Source organism: Acinonyx jubatus, chromosome D3 (genome assembly GCF_027475565.1).
Source record: "Acinonyx jubatus isolate Ajub_Pintada_27869175 chromosome D3, VMU_Ajub_asm_v1.0, whole genome shotgun sequence".
Taxonomy (NCBI): Eukaryota; Metazoa; Chordata; class Mammalia; order Carnivora; family Felidae; genus Acinonyx; species Acinonyx jubatus.
The window spans coordinates 30,375,403-30,395,790 of NC_069392.1; the positions used below are offsets into that span (position 1 = coordinate 30,375,403).

The 20,388-nt window shown below is 40.1% G+C and overlaps 1 protein-coding gene across 22 annotated transcripts in view; it reads right to left on the reverse strand.

The window, feature by feature from the left end:
* The window catches only part of LDLRAD4 (low density lipoprotein receptor class A domain containing 4), a 442,107-nt gene that overhangs the window by 198,655 nt on the left and 223,064 nt on the right, over positions 1 to 20,388 (reverse strand). The window lies entirely within an intron of this gene.

The window sequence follows — 20,388 nt, forward strand, 5'->3', positions numbered from 1 at the left end:
GCTTTCTTTCCATGACCTGCCCAGCAAAAAAAAAAAAAAAAAAAAAAAATCTGTGGCAGTTTCCCAAGCCTCCAAGGATGTGGGGACCCTGAGAAGAAGCAGCACAAGTCCAGAAGAACTTGGGAGCTCAGGCTTAACAAAAGGAGACTCAGATATTTTATTTCCAACTCATCACTGGATGTTGTGAAGCTCTGGGCAAAATATTTAACCTCTCTGGTATTCATTTATCTTGTGCCTCAGTAAAACCTATTTTAATAGCAAGCAAGGGGAGCACTGACTTTATAATATAAAGCATAGGAAAATAACGTGTGCTCTCTGCTAGCTAAGAAACATCAATGCCAAGGGCCATGTGAGTAACTTACAGAATATGATAGAGCCCAGCCCAAATCCCTATAGGCCACACTGAACATGGGATCCCTGAAATCTCTACAAATCAGTATGTGAAAATGGAATTTACTTTTACAAGACTTTAAAATAAATTTGCAAACTTAACACGTTCTATCAAAGTAAGCTTTTAAGAATAATGGAAATTACACAATTATATATACATGAGCACATAAACATCTATGTATATCTTACATTGAATATCACCTTGCATTCTGACAGTGAGCTTTCTCCCAGGAGCACCCACAAAAGCTGGCAGAACTTGCACAGTATGTCCACATCACTGGGTACAAAAAAAACTTCAGGAAAAGCGTCTCAGATCACTACTGATGCTGACTATCACAGCCTCTTCATTTCTCCTCAATTTTGTCTGTCTAGAATATTGCTGGCAGGTCTGGATCAATTCCTAGGTCCTTTCAACTCTAAAATTCCATTATTCAGATGAAAGACTGGGCATCAACACACCAAGGCCTCCTCCCGTTATGCTAACAATAAACGGGGCTGCAAAGAGAATAACCCTTTTACCTGTTGCAAAGAGACAGAACTTAAATCCTCAAAATATTTCTGTGGCCCAGTATGAAAAGGATATTACAATTCTCCATTTGTTCACATTTTCCTCAAAGAGTATAAAAGACACTAGCCCACCCCCTGACCTAATTTAGAACAGCATGTGAACACAGCCCAAATGCACATCTACAAGTTCATTGCCGGCCACAGGGTCTGGGTTAAAAAATTTGTGCACAGAGTGTGATCCAAGCCATGTGGTAGGAACAATCCTGATGCCAAATGCTCTTCTCATAAGGTAGAAATATTAAAATCCAGCTGTTTGAAATCACATTTATGAAGTGACTTTTTTTTACTTAATGGAAAAAAGGGATGTCAAGAAAAGAATTTATCTTACTTTCCAAAAGAAATATTACAGTTCAGATTAATACCAAACATGAAAAGGACATTAGCCAAAAACAGGCTGATGTTGTTGAAATGGTAACTGGAATAAAGGGAATACTAACCTAAACTGAATCAAACTCCATCTAAAAGATTAACCATTGCTATGGATTGAAAGGATATCAGGTTAGACTACCACATCCTAGTTTGTGTGGAACTTTAAACCAGCAGGAACATGAAACCACACCCACACTTTTACTTATTTCAACTTGTTCAAGGGAGACCCAGTCCAGAGAACAAAATGTTTTCAAGGAAATGAATTATGTGATTCATGAATTTATGTAATCAATACTTTAGCCCCTTCTCTGTTATGTGCCAGGTATTGAGACGTGGAAACACAGAAATGAAAGAGCAAGCCCTCTTCAAAGGGCTCACAACATGAATTTTTTTAATCATATGAGACGTGACCAATATATTTGCTAACTCTTTCCAATGACATATTTTCCTTCTTTATCTCCTTCATATCTAGAGTGCTGCCCAACAAGTGAATGCAACTCAATGAATCACATATTTGTTGAATAAATGAATGATCTAATCTGAGCCTCATAAAAACCCTGTGAAATAATTAAGTTAGATATTATTCCCATTTCATAGATGAGGAAATTAAGACTCAGAGATTAAGTGGTTTGTCCATAATTAAACTCCTAATAAATGGCAACATTCAGATGTGTGTCCAAATCCATTACCTCTGGTCACAGGCTCTCTCCAGAACTGCCTCTCAGTTTCCAAGTGTGCTTTCACAAATGTGTAAGGTTCATTTGTAATGAGGATGTCCACATATGTAACAAGGTTCTCAAAACAGTTTCTTTTTTTTTAATCTTTATTTATTTTTGAGAGAGAGAGAGAGACAAAGTGTGAGTGGGGGAGGAACAGAGAGAGAGGGAGACACAGAATCTGAAGGAGGCCCCAGGCTCTGAGCTGTCAGCACAGAGCCCAACACAGGGATTGAACTCACAAGCTATGAGCTCATGACCTGAGCCTAAGTCGGATGCTTAACCCACTGAGCCACACAGGAGCCCAAAACAGTTTCTTTTCTTAAGTAGGCTTAACATAACTCAGGATGCATTAATAAGGCTTTTGCTAGTAATGTGCTTAGAAAGTTCTTAGTTCTTAGTGCAAACATCAACAGCAATCCATAGAATTTCAAATTCATAAAATCTAAATCTCCTCAATGATGAGTCATTAGCTAAGTATCAAACTAAAGGTCTTTCCATTACATGGCCATGTGAATCAAAACAACTGGAATGAAATTTTGAATCTATCGACTTCTTGATGGGATATAGAAAATCACTATAATGCTATTAAGTGTTAAAGATTAATGCTAAAGCTGGAATGAAATTGCAGAGTAAAACATCTGTCTAAGGTAACACAACTGGTGACAACAGAAGCAGGCTTTCAACTTGATCCTGACTCACCCTGCAAGGCCATCTCCACCACACTTTGCTATCCAAAATCCCAGTGTTCAGTGGTCCTCTAATAGCCAGGTTATTGTGGTATGTGAAACAAACTAAGAACCCTAGATGAGAGACTCTAACCTCAGCTGTGTACTGGAATCACCGGGGTATCTTTCAACATTTCTGATGCCCGAGTCCCAGTCTAACTGCTTTCAATGGCCCAAGGTACAGCCTGGGCAGTGGTTGTTTCTAGAGATCCTTAAAATGATTCGGATGCACAGCCAGGATGAAGAACCACTGCCTAGTGAGAATTAGGTAACTTACTTATATTAAGCCCTAATAAGGCCCCCTTTTTTAGCTAATAATATTTTATTGGAATGTTTAGTTGGTATTTGCTAATTTACTAAAAAGTATCTCTTAAAAGAGGCAGGTATTTTGATGACTCCAGGACATAAGGCCCAGTTGCTACAACTCTGTACTGCCAATAGGGTATTTCAGAAGCTTTGTGACCACAGTTGTGACCCCAAACTCCATTTTGACCCACTAACAACAGAAAATGTCCTCAATGAAGTAAAACTCAAGTGAGAGAAAGAAGATAGAAGAATAAAAAAAATGTTTTCTTACTATATTTCATCCATTCTTTGTGGAACTTGAGTATTTCTGCCAAGCCAGAAGTTGAAGGATATCAAAGATTGTTTAAACACTGGAAATATTTTGGCTACCAAATTTGTGGTGACTTCAGATGTGTAATACTGAAAGAACAACTAACTACGTAACTTAGTTTTTCCTTTGGGACCTATAGATATGATTTAAAAATCTGTAATACTTCAATAATTTATCTTCTTTAAAGTTGGGACTTTTGGGGGCGCCTGGGTGGCTCAGTCGGTTGAGCGTCTGACTTCAGCTCAGGTCATGATCTCACAGTCTGTGGGTTCGAGCCCTGCGTCCGGCTCTGTGTTGACAGCTCAGAGCTTGGAGCCTGTTTCAGATTCTGTGTCTCCCTCTTTCTCTGACCCTCCCCTGTTCATGCTCTCTCTCTGTCTCAAAAATAAATAAACGTTAAAAAAAATTAAAAAAAAATAAAGTTGGGACTTTTTAAATTTTTTTAACATTTATTTATTTTTGAGAGACAGAGACAGAGCGTGAGCAGGGAGGGAGCAGAGAGAGAGAGGGAGACACAGATTTGAAGCAGGCTCCAAGCTCTGAGCTGTCAGCACAAAGCCCAATGCGGGGCTCGAACTCACGTACCGTGAGATCATGACCTGAGCTGAAGTCAGACACTCAACCGACTGAATCACCCAAGCACCCCTAAAGTTGGGACTTTTTAAATGAAGAAAATGGCATCCCTTTCTGCCATAACTCTCTATTTCTTATGAAAAAAAAAAAAAACAAACTCCAGAATCAGCAACAGATTTTAGATAATCACTTTATATACTCTTAGTAATAGAGAATTTCATCCAGATTTAGGGTCTTCTTTAGTTTTTCTACGTTCCTACATAAAGCTTCTGATGAGCTTCTGTGACTTTGAATTGTCATAGATTCATAAAATTCTAATGTTAAGAGCGCCCTAGAGACACAGTGGTCCAACCTCTCATGTCACAGATGAGGAAATAGTCTAGAGAGAATTCCTGACTTACCCAAAGTCAAAAAATGAATTCCCTGTAATGGAACATAAAACCCAAAATTTCTATCAAATTGAAGGAAAAACTTTTTTGTCCTAAATGTCATTCCAATTATGTATAAATTAATATCAGCCAATTGGAGTATACTATGTTAGAGAGGAAAACAGAAAAGAATTATTCTGTGAATCCCAAACTTATACACACACACAAAAAACCACTGTATTAAAAAAAATGGAGGGGGGGTGCCTGGCTGGTTCAGTTGGTACAGCATGTGCCTCTTAATCTTGGGGTCATGAGTTTGAGCCCCACATTGGGCCTGGAGCCTCCTCCCAGTAGCTTAACAATTTTATATTCTACACCTAAACTTGAACAGGATTCAAAGATAAATGCTCAATCTTTACTTCCTAGAGAACAAACTTGCATCTCAGAGACCAAAGTTAATAGACTTGGTAGAGTTAACGTTCTATTAGTTAAGACAATAAAAAGTACTTGAAAGTTGCTAAGAGGGCAGATCTTAAATGTTCTCACCACAACAAAGGAAATAGTAATTAGGTGACCTAACCTAGGTGTTAGCTCATGCTATAGCAGTCATCATTTTGCAATATATAAGTGTATCAAACACGCTGTATCCTAGACTTATGTGATGTTATACGTCAATTATATTATCAATAAATCTGGGGGACAGGGAACAAAACATTGGTTTCAATTTTTCCTACACTCTTTGTAAAGCCTTAGTTTTCACGGATATAATCTCAGTCACAAAATAAGGACCTATATACAGTATTACATCACAGCTGTAAAATCAGCCTTTTTTGTGAACTGGCAAAGTAGTCTATGGTAGCTATTTCAGTTAAAATTCATACAGCAACATCGGCTCATTCAGTTCACACTTCTACCATTCACAAACCTGAAAACTGAGAGTGATTCTGGCTGCAACATTTCTGACATAAAAATCTAGAATTTGCTCTCAGTAATAGGGGCCTTCTCTATGTACTTACACTGTGAATAACAGAGATTAAACTTAGCTGTCAGTAACCTATAGGTGAAGAATTAATAGGCTTCTAAAATCAGTATAAACAATTTTACCACAACCTATGTAAGTTTACATTTCCTAGTATAGAGATGACAACAATATTTTTATTAACGTATACACATTGCCTACCCCCCCCACACAAGGTAAAGTCCAATAAAAATGAAAATCAATGAGTAAAAAACAAACCAAAAAAATGAAAAAATGCAAGGGAAAAGAGAACAACTCTGTGACTTAAGAAAGCTTTACTAACCAGCCGTTAAAATGAAGTCCAAGCAAATGAGCTGCCACAGAGACAGGAAACCAGAGGCATGGTGGCAAGCCGTCGATAGCTGATAGTGGTAGGCATTCCAATTAATCTCCTGCTTCTAAGACTTAAAAACGTCCATAACTGTTTTTATTAAACAGTATGGAATACTACAACATACTGTTGTATGAATTCCGTACAACAGTATGGAAGCTATCTTACATACCAGTTTTGTCACAAAGAGAAAAGAGCTCCCTATATGGTTATTTCTTTTATCAGCCTTCAGTGAAGTTAGAATACTGGAGCCAGAATGACAGCACCAGAAAGTAGTGATTTAGCAAATTATGAAGATAAGGCTTTGAGAATCTTCAGAAATGAAAAGCTAATCCTTAGGGCTATTCTTCTCAAATGTCAGGTTTTGACAGTATATGAATGGCATAAGGATGATTGATAATATGCATATTCTCCTACAAAATTTTTCAATGCAAAGAATACATTTTGAGTAACCTGTAAGAGACTTAATATCTACATATTAGCACACTGATCTCTCTCGAAATCTGAGGGAAGAGGTCTGCAGAAGTTGCATGTGCCTCACCTAATATCATATAGTGATTTACACAGCATGCCGAAAGTCAAATGTAAAGACCACTGTATCACTAATGATGCTCTCCCCCCTCCCTCAAAGACAGAGCTGACTCTCCTGGTTATAAATTTGGAACAAAGGGGAATTTAATTAGAAGGTTTATATTCTGTATAATGAATTAAGTTACCCACAAGCATTTCATAAAAGTCATATCTTAAATGGTGCTACTAAAACCATAGTTGTCCTTCAAAAAGATGAATATGGCATGATAAAAGGATATCTGCCCATATAATAAGATTAACATAGAAGAGCTTCCCATCAAAGATAGTAATAAAGTTTTTTTAACTCAATCCATTTTATGATATGGCTTATCACTCCCAATATGGTGCTGAAAAGATAACTTTAATGTGTCTGAAATTATCTGAAAACCATAAGTGAAAAATGTGCCCTTAAAACTCCAAGGTACTTTCAGGCTTTAGACTTCTAGTCCTACAATTACCTTTTGGAGCAGCTTTAAACACTGCCCAACTTGCATCAAAACACCATAAGGCATTTTAAAAGTCAGCAAAAGTCCTTTAGGACTTGAATTGGCAAACAGCGCTATTACTTTTTTGTGTTTAAAACCAATTAATGAGTGAATTTGTTTCTGTGTTTTTCTGTATATAAAATATGAGGAGGTATTCTTACTAACTTCTTAGCACAGTACTAAAAGCAAGCAGGTAAAAACTACCTTAAAATACTTTGAGGAACAAAAAAGGCATATCAATATATGCAATGCACATGAGAAAATAGTTTGAAAGTATGTGATCAAAATATAAATAGTGGCTACTTCTGGGTGCTGGGGTCACTAGTAATTTATAAGTTCCTTGATAATTTTAAGTATTATTTTATAATCAAGAAAAATATAAAGTCCTATTTTAAGGCAGAAAATCTCTGTGAGAACCAAATGTTTGTAGAATTCTAAATCTATCACAATCCTAATTTTATTTATTTTTTTGAGAAAGCAAGAGAGCAGGAGCGCGAGCAGAGGAGGGGCAGAGGGGGAATGAGAGAGAGAGAGAGGGAGAGGGAGAGAGGGAGAGAGAGAGAGAGAGAGAGAGAGAGAGAGAGAGAGAGAGAGAGAGAGGATCCCAAGCAGCTTCCACACTCAGCGCGGAGCCCAATGTGGGACTCGATCTCACGACCCTGAGATCATGACCTGAGCTAAAATCAAGAGTTGGAGGCTCAACCAACTGAGCTGCCCAGGTGCCACACAATCCTAATTTTAAAGGCGCTAATAAAATACCTAATTGGCCATGGCATCATCCAAACAGAAATCGAGACAGCTCCAACCCCATAAGGATAAACACTACTTCAGTTACATTTCATTTCATGAAGTACATGCTGACCACTTCCATGGGTGGAACAGTAGTAGCAGAAGGGATACAGCTGGTAGTACCTGCTTGAGTAACTGCCTGAGGGGAGTGGCGAATGAAACAAGTCTGCCATGAGGTGGAGCCAAGCCTGTGGAGGCTTGTGAGCCACTGAACAGAAAGCTGCTTTACTATGAGATCTGAGGCATTAAAGAATATCAAGCATAAGGACTGATACACTCTGACACTATAAAAAATATTTCCTTGCAGTACAGTATGTATAAGTGTGTGGGGGTGATAGAGAGAGACAGAGACAGAGAGACAGAGACAGAGAGAGACAGAGAGATCCACGTCAATGGGTTTATACAAAGAGAAAGAAAAAAAGAACATCCATATAACCAGTGCACTGATCAAGAAACAGAAAAAGCAATGGGTGGGTGGGAATGTGATTCCTTGGGGTGTTCTAACTTTCATTTTGACAGGATTTCACTGTATGTGAAAATAAGGCAGGGGAGGTAGGGAGCAGGTATCCAGTCATGAAGAACCTTGTACGCCTTGCTGAGGACTATTAATGGCTCTCAATCTATAGGTTTTAAATAAATGTATTTGAATGTAATGGTAACTGGATAGTACAGAGCATTTAATATATACTTATCAAGACTAACCTTGCATAATGGTTCTCTTATTACTTTGCTCCACTGAGCAAATAAACAGCATATAAGCAGCATAAACCATGAAACTCAACAAGAGTTTTAAGTTGTCCACTAACAGATTTTTCCATATGCATTTGAAGTACACAACCTATGAGGACCACACCCAACTGGTAAGACTAACATAAATGAATGTACAAGTGTTTTATAGCACAAACCTAGGCCCCAAACGGGGGACCTGAACAGGTGAAAGGGAGGCATTTATCCTTGGATATTGCAACTTCTGGGCCTCAGGCTCTTTCTCTCTAAGTCATTTCTCCCTCTTCAATACTTCATTCATTCATTCAAGAGTCCTGCACTGTTTGGGGCAAGGAGCATGGCCACAGGCAGCAAGGATAAATGTAAACAGTCCACTGGCCTGAAACTCAGAAAACTGGCTTTTCCTCCAGTTCTTAAAGTGAATATTATGTTTCTCCAGAGGCAAGAATCTTAACCTCTAGATTCCTTACTGGTAAATGGGGTGCCTGGATTAAACCAGTACTTTTGAATCTTTCCTCTAAACAACCTACGTGTTCCCTTTGAGTCCTCAGGATCATCTGCAAGAGATGGGGTTGGGAGTAGGGTTAGTAAAGGAATCCTGGCAGTTCTACTAAGATCTGCATACAGTTAGACTTTTCTCTGAGATTTCACTGGAAAAAGGTCCCCAGCTAAAAATTCTGAAAGCCACCCAATGTCTTAGATCCTCAAAGTTCTTTCAATTCTTACAATCATGATTCTGTAAAATTTTAAGAAAGAAATTTTAAAGAATGAAATTCCACTTTAGCCCTTTGTTGCTTTTGTTGCCTGCTCTTGATTATCCAAATGACAGGTGATCTTTAAAATTTCTGAATTTTGGAAATTTTGGTACATACTGATTATCAACACTACCTCTTTGGGATTCTTCACATCAGCTATACCAACATGATAGAACTTTCCCCATCTTGAAAATAAAAATGGTTTTGTCCCCATTCTCCACTCCTCTGCTCCCACAACTTAATGCCTCTAATCTGCAATTCTCCCCTAAAAAAATTCCAGTCAGGCTTTGGCTCCCATCATTGCACCAAAACTGCTTGTCCACATCCCCAATGACCTCCATGTTGTTTGCTTCAATGTGGTCATCTCAGGCCTCATCTTACCAGACTGCCTTTGACAGATCTGATCAATCCCAACCACCTGGAACCAACTGCTTCAAGGATCCAGAGACATGTCCTCCTACTTTAAGGACCACTCCTTCTCAAAACCTCCTCATTTGGAGGGCACTTTGGAGTGCCCAGACTCACCCTCAGCTCATTCTCTTGATATCTCAAGCAGTCTAGTATTTCCATACTAATAACACCCACAATTATACTGGGCCTTCCCACCTCTCCCTAGACTCTCAATTCCTCCAATCACGTGCTCAACATCTCCATGCAGAATGTAACAGACATCTGAACTTACCAGGGCCAAAACCGGATGCCTCGTTTTCCCATGCAAACTGGCTCCATTCACAGCCTTCTACATCTCAAAACTTCATCCTTCAAATTGCTCAGGCAAAAACACTGGAGTCCTCTTTGACTCTTTCTTTTTCTCCAATCAATTAAAAAATTCTATTAGCTTCAACTTCAAAACACATCTAGAAACTGGTCCCTTCTCACCATCCCACTATAGTCACCCTGGTCTAAGCTGCCAACATCTCTCAACAGATTACTTCAACAGTGTCCTGACTAGTATCCTATCTTCTCTCTGTCCTTCCCATCATATTCTAGTCCCAAGAGAGCAGCCAGAATGTTCCTGCTGAAATGGGAGCCAGATCAGCTCTCTCCTCTGCTCAAAACTCTCAAATACCTTCTATTTCACTCAGAGGGAATCCAAAGTCCTTATAAGAAACTCTACACAACCCTCCATAATTGGACCCCCACCAACTCCAACCTCCCCTCTCCATCCCTTAGTTGTCTGTGGGACAGTGGCCTCCTCACTGTCTCCTGAACACACAAGACTCACCTACACTTGCTATTCCTTTGCCTGTAACATACTTTCCTGGGATATCTGCTTGACTAACTCTCTCATTTTCATTAGGCCTTCGCCCAAATGTCAACATCTCTGTGGGGTATGCTCTGACTACTCTGTTTAAAATCGGAACCTCTTATCCATTACACTCTCCCCATACTTCTGGCCCTTCCCATCCTCCTTTCCTATTTCCTTTTTCTCCACTATTCATTTCCGTCTAAGGTAATACTTATATATATGCATAATCTTTTCCCTCCACTAGAACATAAATTGCATGAAGGCAGTAGGGATTTCTGTCTGCCTGGTTTTACTAAGGAATTCCCTGGGTCTTAAACAGAGCAGTATATCATTAGCATTCAATAAATACTTGTTAAATAAATCAAAGAACAGAAGTAAAAGCTCATCCAGAGGTTCTTATAGGAAACACAATTAACACAATTGGTATTCATTCAAGTGAAGAAAGTTTTCTCTAACTGAGCAAATATCTTCACTAGAGATACATATACAGAAAATGAGGTAGAAAAGAGACAAAGAGGAGATAAAACTCAAATATATTACTAGCAAATTATGTAAGATATTTTAAGGCAAAGAATTAAAATGATTAGCCACAATAGTTTTTAATTACCTGTGGCCTTCATTTATGGAATTATTCTCTCTCTAGTCTTCAACGTCATAAATATTTAGGCTTTTTCCATCTGTCCCTTCCCAGTCATCTGGCCTAATTCCTAAATCACAATATTCTCTCTCAGTGCAGCCCTGTGTGTCTTGGAGAGAAAGCCCATTGTCTGGCTAAAGCACTGGACTGTTTGTTCAGGAAACAGCTAGCTCCTTCCCTGACAGCTTCCAGCACCCTGAGAACTGGGTGTGGATACTGAGCTCTCCACCTGTTTTATTTTTTAATATTTACAAACAAGCTCATAGGAGCCAGAGAATAAGGCAGGTATTTATCAATTCATGGTACTACTGACCCAGTCTTGTCCTCAAGTTGATCACAGCTAGTTATTTTTTCCTATTTGGGTAAAAACTGCCTTACTTTCCTGTCTTGAGCCTGACAAGGGTGTCTGCCCGGAGTCCTCCAACTGTCACATACCCTTTATGAAATTTCCCTTCCGAAAACTTATACCTTCTGAGACTCCACAAAATCCAACCTCGCTGACCTCAAGGAGCAGCAGGGAGACAGCCATATAAACTCCTGCGTTCCCTGCCTCCTTTACCCAAACCACACTGGAATTTTGAGATGGTATCTTTATACTTTCTTTAATGGATAACAGGATGCTCCATTGTAAGGAGAATGTACCTTGCCCTAATCAAACAAGGTTTGCTACATTTTGTTTTGTCTTATTTCCCCTACTGATTCCTTAGAAGCTCTTCTCTGTCCCCTCAAGCAAACTTCCCACTGTAGGCCTTATTCAGCCCCGCTTGTCTTCAAGGATAAACTGATGGCCTCCTATCCATGATGGTGCTATATCCAGCCAACTCTCAAAGCTCCCTCACAATACATACAGTCCTAGAGATGCTCAGTGTCAGTAGACAGAGCTATCTTTTCATGTCTAGAGGAAGATCTTTGAGATACTTAAAAAAGGGCTTTTGGTTTCCACAACTAATCAAATTCAAAGCAGGGATCAATGTGGGTGAAAAGCCATTGCCATGTCCTCCCTCAAATGCCATACTTTAGAAGGAGAAAAACCAGGGCGGGTGAGTCCCTCTTTGCTCTCAGCAGGAGGCTCCCACTGATCCAGGGCCAATCCTGCCTTGGACAGCAGAGATGTAGAAGCCTGTAGCCCTGTACTCTACTTGCATCCATGGTGACTGCTTAATTGGAGAAAATGACCTTCTTCTGACAACTGAGGCCAGTGAGAATCCTAAGTTCCTCAAAGACAAGAAATTTTTTGTCCTGAACATGTTCATTTCATGTCTTTGAAAGAGAATTTCTTTATGGTACCATAGGCAAAATAAGACTTCCTGAATTCCTTTGCCTATCTCCCCAATAACCAAAAAGAGACTATTTCTGGTAGACTTAAGAGACTTCAAAACAATTTGATTCATAGCCTGGACTGGGGCACCTGAGTAGCTCAGTAAGTTAAGTGACTGACTCTTGATTTCAGCACAAGTCATGATCTCATGCTGTATGAGATAGAGCCCCGAATCGGGGCTACCAGCAGGGAGCCTGCTTGGGATTCTCTCCCCCTCTCTCTGCCCCTCTGCCCTCTCTCCCTCCCTCTTTTTCTCTCTCTCAAACTAAATAAATAAATAATAACCTGGACCAAGGTCTTAAAATCCATCCTCCTCAATGGAACACTGGTTGATAAAATACTTACCTTTTGCAATTAGCAATTAACCTATCATTCTGCTCAATTCTTCCCTGAAGGTACACCCAGTTGGAAGCTTACTGCATTTGTGTGGTATGACCTGATGACCTAACACACGGGAGCTCTGAGCATCCTGCTGCTCTTGGTCAACTGTCCTCAAATGTCCTCCCACTGATTACTCTGCTCCACACACTAACCTTCGTAGAATTGTCTCCCTTCATAGGCTAGAATCACTGTCAACCTTTGGCCACCCTTCTACACCCCCTCAAACAGAATGGGCCTCAAACACCATCCATGACCTACTCCATGGATTTGTTTACTGTTGTTGCTGCAAAGCCCAGATCAGTTGGAACTGATAACCACAGTACTATCAATGATTCCATAAGTATGGAAGCACATGATTAGAACAATTCATCCAGCTCCTTAGGCCAGCCACTTCAGTATGGAAAACTCACATCATCACTTCAGCTCTAATGTTCCTGCGGAAGCTAACCCCATTCTATCTTGTTCTGTCCTTAATGGAGATAGAAGTAAATGCTCTCACTTAAATAACCATTCACACACTACAATAGCGTTCTGAGGTTACTCTTTGGCTTTCTCATCTCCAAATACCCAATTTGTCATATTTATCCACATTACCGGAGGAGGACATACACTAAATGGACATGGAGTGGAGTTTTAATGCTATTTCACAGCCAATATAGGAGATTTTTCTCAATAGTAATTTTTTTAATGTTTGTTTGTTTGTTTGTTTATTTGGCAGGGGAAGAGAGACAGAGAGAAAGAAGAGAGAGAAAGAATCCCAAGCAGGCTTTGCACTGTCAGCACAGAGCCTGACATGGAGCTCGATCTCACAAACCCATGAGATCATGACCTGAGTCAAAATCAAGAGTCAGATGCTTAACTGACTGAGCCACCCAGGCACCCCTCTCAATACTATTTCTGTACACAAATTTATAAAATAGCAATAATAATTGACAGAAATAAAATATGAATGTGACAGAACCGGAGACTCAAACCTACACCAAAAATAAATTCATAAAAAAATACAAACCAAAGTAATTTTTCTTTATATTCAAGTAAAACAAAGCACCCCATTTAAAAATGTAACCCTCCTGACCCATGTCCAAGATTGCCTATCTGTGTTCCTTGCTTTATATTTTCTAAAGCATTTAACACTTTAATAAGCCCTACAATTAACTTTTGGTTTTGTTTATGGTCTCTGATCACTAGAATTTAAGTTTGCCTGAATGTAGGAAATTTTTAAGGTAATGTTTTTTTCTCTATTAAAGTTTTTTTTAATGTTTATTTTTGAAAGAGAGAGAGAGAGAGAAAGAGAGAGAGAGTACATAAGCAGGGGTGGGGCAGAGAGAGAGAGGGACAGAGGATCTGAAATGGGCTCTATGCTGTCAGCACAGAGACTGGACACTCAACCAACAGACCCAACCAGATGCCCCTTAAGGTAATGTTTAATGTTACTTCCCTGAGGCCTAGAAAAATATCTGGCATGTAATAGGTTCTCAAAAATAATTTTTTGTTGAATGAAATAAAGTTTATTCTATCAAGTAAATTGCTATTTCTAAATGATAAATATCATGTGTCTCCTCTATTTTAAATTCTTCAGAAGAATACCATCACCTTCAATATTAGTCCATAACAATTAGGTGTGTAAGACTCTTCCTCCTAAAGTGCTCCTGACCACTTTTATGAACTTACTTCCCAACTCCCCTACACATCACCCTGGAAGCCAGACCCACCAAAACACAAAGATGTTCTCAAGCACACCATGGCTTCCCATCATTTTGCCTTGGTGCACATGATCTCTTCTGCCTAGAATGACTTGTTCTTCCCACACCTTACCTGACAAATGCTTACTGACCTTTCAGGAGAAAAAAGAAAAGCACCATGTCTATGATGCTTTCCCCAACCTCTACATTCCTGCTATAATAAAATATTTCTGTCTCTATGTTCCCATGGCAACCAGCACATCCTTCTAGTACAGTGCTTCCCATGTTGCTGTCATTATTTGTCTATTTGTCTGCCTCACCCAATGGTGAGACCTCTCCAGCCCACAAAACATCACATCTTTACATCCCCAGCATCTAGCAGAGCAAGTGTAGTAACTGTTTGGACTTAAATTGAATCCAAAGCACTGGGAGAGGTGAAGAGAAGTACACTCTGGGGTTCAGTTTTCTTTCACTTGCACCTAAAATCTATGCTTTCCCCACAGACTATCCACACAGACATACAAGCTAAAGAGAAAGACATAAAAGAAGCAGAAGACACTTCACTCCATTGGTTTCATACTGAATCAGAAAAGCCCATTTGTCTTTGCTAATTTAAGCTATTAAAGCTGTGTAAATCATATAAACTATTGTACTCACCTCCTCTACTACATGTCCAAATTAGAGCCAATAAATGCTAAAGGATAATGTAAGTATATGTTTTACACACAGAGAAAATTATACACAAATTCTAGACCAAAATTATAAAATGTCAATGATCACAGGTTTCCTCTGAGATAAAGGACATGTGAGAAGGAACCACATGAAAAGGACTTTCTACAATTCTTCAGGGGCACATATGGGGAATAATCCCAAGGAATTGTACAGATAAAAGAAAACAGGGGGTTAGCTGTGAGAAATGCAGAAACAATGCGTGTGAACACCCATGGACTCAGCCCTCCCAGTTTCAAAATCAGCTGAAGTCACAGCTCAATGGGAAAGGTAGTAAACAGGGTTTTTCCTAAGTATCCTTAAAATCAGAAACTTTCTTCCCTAAAGGCCCAAAATTATCAGAGTTCAAGACAAGTGGTAACTCACTATGATTACACCAACATTAATGAAATAAAACTAAGGCCCTGGGCATCAGTAATATTACAGACCTTTGCTTGTCAATCGTCAATAGGAGGTTAAATTATGCCCAGCCAGTGAAAACTGCTGGGATTAATCATGGGGCTCACTCAGCAACCCCAGCTGCTGCTAATAACTCCAGAGACACACTCCTTTCCCAGCATCACCTTTTAATTCTGGTCAGCGAAACTCACGTTACCAAGATTAAGCTGCAACTACAGCCTGCAGTCTTGCACAAGCAAATCAAAAGGGAAATTTGGGCGTGTTATATCTGAACAGTTGTATCTAACAACATACTCTTCTGGTGCGTGGTTTATGAAGGAGACAGGAGAAAAGGAAAAATGAGACATGTTGCTAGAGACAAACCAGTAAGCATAGTTTTATCTTTGTTGTTGTTTTTAACAAACAAACATTTGTAGCAGTATGCAGTGTCTCACTTTATTTGCAAGTGGCAATTAATATGGCCTTATAGGGCTAGAGGGAATATTTCTTTGGATCTTGGAACTTGAAGGGCTGAAGCCCTTTTCCTAACTGTGGTTCTTCTCCCCTCATCTTCCATAGTGTGAGCCTTATGGGACCAGTTCACAGAAGTATTCCTCAGCAATAATGGACGTTTGATGAAGAAAGGAATGATAAAATAATCAAATGGGTTATAGAAATGCACATATGCAAAAAGTTGCCATTAATTCAGTAATACTTAGAGATGAATAATTTGTTCATCACACCAGAAATTAAAACGTATTCAGTCTACAATGAGCATTGAAACTACAAGTAAGCCATTCTGTTGGAACCATTTGGTTACCTTATTGCCTGGGCCCTAGATCAAGGCATTCCCAAGTGTGGAGGACACCAACACGGGGTCGTGTCACAAACCTGAGACTGCAGGTACCATGCAGGCTTGGTCAGGCCCACAGCCTCCAGCCCCGCCCATGAGCACACCTGCTGTACTGTGCTCTGCAAAATGTGCTTTCCCCTGCAGCTGCCCCAGCTCATGTGAAGATCCACATTTCTGCTTTCCCTAGAGTGCCCAATATATCTTTTAATTCTATAAGCAGCAATCAGGGCAAGACTGGGGTGAATGGGGACAGCCTCTCAGAAGATCTACAAAAACACAGAGGCAGAGATGAGGGGCATCCAGCAGCCGGTACCATGCCTTCTTCCACGAGGGACAGAGCTCTGCCCTCAGTGACGAGAGGCCTAACAGAGACTCACAGAACTCTAAAGACTTCTATATTGGTAGGAGGCTTGTACTGGGTGGAACGGACACCTCAGCTTTCCCAAATGGGCAGCACTCAACCCCTGAACATGAAAGCCTCTACTGGTTTCTCCACAGCCTTGGACAAGTTTCAGCTTCCCTTATTCTTCACCTTCTGCCTGAGTGCCTCAGACTAACCACAATTAAAGCAGTTGCCTTTCCAACCTTACCATCACCAAATATCAGATGCCCTTAACTTTTACTTTCTTTATCCCACTGTTATTTATTCAATCACTTAGTATTTAGTCAGCAACTACTGAATGCCAGGTCCTGTATTAGAGGGCTTTTGCACATCATAGATGAGGAAGCTGATGCTCAGAAAGCTTCTCTGAGTAGATGGTCACCTGGGGAAGAGCCAGAAAACAATTCTTCGCATGTTCACTTTCTCCTGCTCTGGGCACTGGGCCCCTGGGACCCACACGGAGCTATGGTGTCTATGTAGGTCAGAGGTGGAAGAGCAGGCAGAGGATCTCCTGCAGTGATGGGGGCAGTGCTGCAGCATCTACAGACTGGAGGAGAGGGGTGCAGAGCCCAGGCTGGCTTCCTAAATTCCACATAATTTCCCCGCCCATCTTTCCCAGTCCTTGATCTGGAAACGATCAAGACATACAAACATATCCTCATACATGGATTCATGCCCACAAACACCTCCACACACACACACACACACACACACACACACACACACACACACAGCAGTAACCTGAAAGGCAACTTGACTATTCCATCCTGCACAGCTATCCCCTCCTACAGAGACTTTAAAAAGTTAGTCTGTGGTACTAAATGCAGAAAGATAATCCCTGCTCCTTTTAATATTCAATGATTACTTTGTTCAGTGGCCCTGGTATGTTTTTCTCTGTATAATGTGGAGGAAGACTACTTAGAGGAGGTTCTCTATGCCATCACCATACTCAGCAGCTTGCTCAGATGAGAACATCCTGCCAAATTAAGCATCTGCTAGGCTGCATGCACTGAGTTCCTTGTACATTTGGGACACAGAGGATTGAGGTGCCTTCTAGCATGAGTGAATGTAACTAATATTTTCTAGGATGCCAACAGATCATTCTAAAGGGAGTATTCCATAGTTAGCCATTACCCTCTGCAAAGTTCAGGAAGTGTTAAATCAAGGCTGAATGTGGACTGTTATGTCTTATAAGCCATGCAAGTAAGCTCTACACTTGGGCTCTGAAACCTGAGCAACATTTCATCAGATATCCCCAGCAAAATAAATATCAGAGCTCAGGTATGCTTTTGTGAAATTTATCTTCAACAAAGACCCGTGTTCTTTATTTTTGTAAAGAATTAAGATATTGAAAAGACATTTTGTGCTCTGCTGTGTCCTAAGAACCTCCCTCTTTAAAAAAGTTCTCAATATTGTGGCACTGTTTCATTATAAATCACAAGTGTGATAGCCAGTTAGCAAGAGACCAACAGTTTTTCCTCCTCTGAAGGTGCATGCAGATTGGCACAGAGATTCTGTCCTCATCCGTGGCACTCAGACACAATATTTACGCAGGCATTTCAACAAGACCATTCAGCTGACATCTCTGTATGTGGCACGTATGTGAACATGGGCACAGGAGTGTGTGTCCAGTCTTCTACCAGCTGAGAACAAAGAACGTTAAAGCTGGAAGGAATACTAGAAATCGTGAAATCCAAATCCCTTATTTTAGAGATGAGAAATTTCAGTCCCAAAGAAGGAGGAGCTATAACATGGTGGAACTAGAATCAGACCCCCTGAGTTCAAATCCTGATGTGAGCATTGATTACCTAGCTGATCTCGGGCAAGTTAGTCCTCTTCTCTGGGTCACAGTCTGCATACTTGTAAAATACAGACAACCCCCAAATCTACTTCATGGGAATATTTTAAGGATGAAATTGTATAATTCATGTAAGGAACTTAAAAGACTCCCAGATAGATAATATTGTACCTAAAACTAAGTTTGAACCAAACCATGATCCAAAACTTTGGCTTAATGATTTCCAAGCTAACTGCTTTCCAACATGGATCATCACTTAGAGTGTACAACATGTTGTAAAAGGACAAAAAGACTGAATGAACATCAAAAACATGAATCTCTGTTATATATGTATACACACAGAGGCCCTTGTCCCCAAACGTATGTGAATTTCCAAATACTGTTATGGCACATAATTTCCCCCAATAAAATGCAGCAAAGTATAACTGAAAAATTTAAGGGACCCCTTTAGACTTTTAATGATTCTATAAATATAACCCTAAGGTAATTTATAAAGCTAATAAAATACATTCCAACTGAAGCATTTACTGCAAGTTTTTATTGTTGGTGACAAAAGTACATAAAGCATTTTTCTATGTCATACAATCAAGCCACCATAGAATTAAAAAATCTTTGCTTTTATTTATACAGAATTTCTATTGTCTGGTTTTGAAACCCAACTGATCAGGGTCTAAAGGTGGCAGGACTGGGCTGAAATCCCTTAAGGATGGGAGCTACAAGTGACCAGCCAGCATTCTCTGGCACAATGCCTGGCCCACGAATATATGTTTCTGGAACCAAACTACTGTCTGGCATATAGTGCCAGCCAACCATAGCTCAAAGTGTTTGTTCACTAGCTGCTGCTCAAACCTTTGAACTTGGTATACCAAAGGTAGTTTAGGTATCTCAACATACAAAAGTACAGGTTATTCAAGAGCTGACCATATTAGACCTGTGGGCTGTCCATAGTCACAAGTGCCCACAATGGAATCATAAAGACCCAGAACCCCTAAGAGATGAACGACAAAGAAAATATAATGATTCAGGGCATCAATATGAGATGCGGTTTTAAAATCCCCTCAGGCAGGAAGAATGATCTAAAAGAGGCCTGGCAGAGGTAAGGTCCAATAGCATGAGCTTCCCTGTCCCAGGTGGTGAGTTAGACAGGAGCACAGGGACACTGAGTTGACAGAACCAGGTGAGACTCCCAATAAAAATGGCATCAAGCTGGCTCCTAAAGGTGAGTATCCAAGTAGGCATGGAGGTCCCAGATGAGTGTCCAAGCAGGCATGGAGGTCCCAGCATAGACTCAGTGCCTAGAGTGGGGGAGCATGAAGGAGCCTACCCCCAGCACTGTGAATGCCCACCATGGCCAGGGCTGGGCTGGGAGGTAGAAAAGAGACTAACTGAGGAAAAGGCTACAGAGGGAGGACAGGACAAGCCCTTGAAGGTCTCAGGTAATGAGCAGGTGATCAAGGGCTCAGTGCAGGCTCAAGACTCCTGAACATCTGAGAAGCCAAGCCTCCAAGACTATCAATGTCAATGCTAAAACACGAGGTGAGCCACAGAATTGGAAAAGCCTTTATTTCCCAGGGCCTCTCTTCCTCAGTAGATGCCCGATGGTGTTGGGATGTGCCATATTGTAAAACCTATAGTAAAAGAGGTAGATAAAAGGAAACACACAAAAAATTACCTATAATAAATTGAACTAAAAGGAATCCTGACATCTGTAGGCCACACTCCAGGCCACTGTGACAGGAGCATGAGTTCATGTGGTTTGAAATATATCAAACCATCAAATTACTATTTGCAAATAGAGATGTGTTCAGGCCAAGACACCAAGGTAGAAATAATTGGTAGTCTTTAGCCCCTTACTTTTGCACTGAAATTTTGTACAAAGCTTGTGAATTATGGCAGGTCAACTTGACAGAGAAGGAATCAATTTATGTGCAAATGCATTTATTTTTTTAAGCTTTTATTTACTTATTCAAGTAATCTCTA